Source organism: Elephantulus edwardii, unplaced genomic scaffold (assembly GCF_000299155.1).
Source record: "Elephantulus edwardii isolate Elephantulus edwardi_28Jun2011 unplaced genomic scaffold, EleEdw1.0 scaffold00020, whole genome shotgun sequence".
Taxonomy (NCBI): Eukaryota; Metazoa; Chordata; class Mammalia; order Macroscelidea; family Macroscelididae; genus Elephantulus; species Elephantulus edwardii.
The window spans coordinates 14,155,564-14,156,844 of record NW_006399770.1 but is presented as its reverse complement, the minus strand read 5'-3'; positions in this window follow the sequence as shown (position 1 = coordinate 14,156,844).

Below are 1,281 nucleotides of genomic sequence, written 5' to 3'. Positions count from 1 at the left end.
GAAACTTATGAATGAAGTGTTGGAGTGGGATGTCTGGGAGGGCGCTGTTTCCGCCTCTGAAGGCAAGATGCTCCCATGCACCTTCTTTTTCTATACCCACTAAGTCTTCTCCTACTCTAGCTTTTTTTCTTCTTGGTGTCATTCTCTCTCTCGTCCTGTTCACTGACATTCAAAGGCGCGCTCGCACACACTTCAAACCTTCAGATCTGTGTGCCCTGCCTTACCTCTAGCTAACTTTTCAACCAAACCGCACTCTCACGATGAAGGGTCTCCTCCTTTACAATTTTTTTTCAAACATTTTTATTCAAAAAGCTCTACATCCTAGTTCAGGGCGGGTACTAGTTTCCTTTACACTTATTAGACTGTGATGTGACTTGTGCTTTGACCTCAAAGCGGAAAACGTCCCCTTCTGGTTTCCCAGATATGCACTGCCACTGACTGCCACAATGTTCTCACAAATGCCAAACTTTTGTTTGGTTGCTGGAGGAGAGGGCGGGGCGGAGGAGCGAGGCCAAATGAGAGGAAAGGATAGGAGTGGGCGCCGAAATTAACACAAAAATGTACATAATCTCAGAGGGGGGGGGGGGACATAGGCAATCAATCACTTGTTATTGCAAAGCTCTTAATACTGTTTGAACAACTTGGACATTGCGTGTCCTATAGATGTGCCTAATTCGTGAGCAATTCCTTCAATACATAAAGGTGCTACGGCCTTACCAAGAGAAGCATGTGCTCTGGTTTCTCCAGAAAATGAAAGAGATTTACGTTTGCCTTTGGGTTCCCCTTTCCTTGTTTATCTCTAGAAAATAGAGAGGCACACATGTGAAATACAGTCCGAACTGGCTTTTGCCAATGCTGAGGTCAGGGGGTAAAAGTCAAGCTGATCCTGTCTCACTGGTTATCCAGAAAAACAAACTGACACCAAAAAACTTAAAAGACCATTATTTTAATAATTCATAGATATTAATTTTTCAGAAAGCCTTAGTAATTAAACATACCCTTGTATAATAGTTCAAGCGGAATTTGTATCAAATCAAAACTAAATTATAAACCACATAAATTTAAAGCTAAAAAAACCCCGAAGAACTCTTTAAAATCCTATAATTCTCATATAAGGGATGAGAGGAGAACTCAAAAGGGGTTTTTATCAATCCTGAAAACATGGATTGTGAGAAGTGTTCTACAACTCTCCAACATGCATTCTGTTTTCATGTTAACACGTCATCTGGTTCTAGAGTTTTAAAGAGTGAATGTGAAAACATGCCACACATACTATGAGTT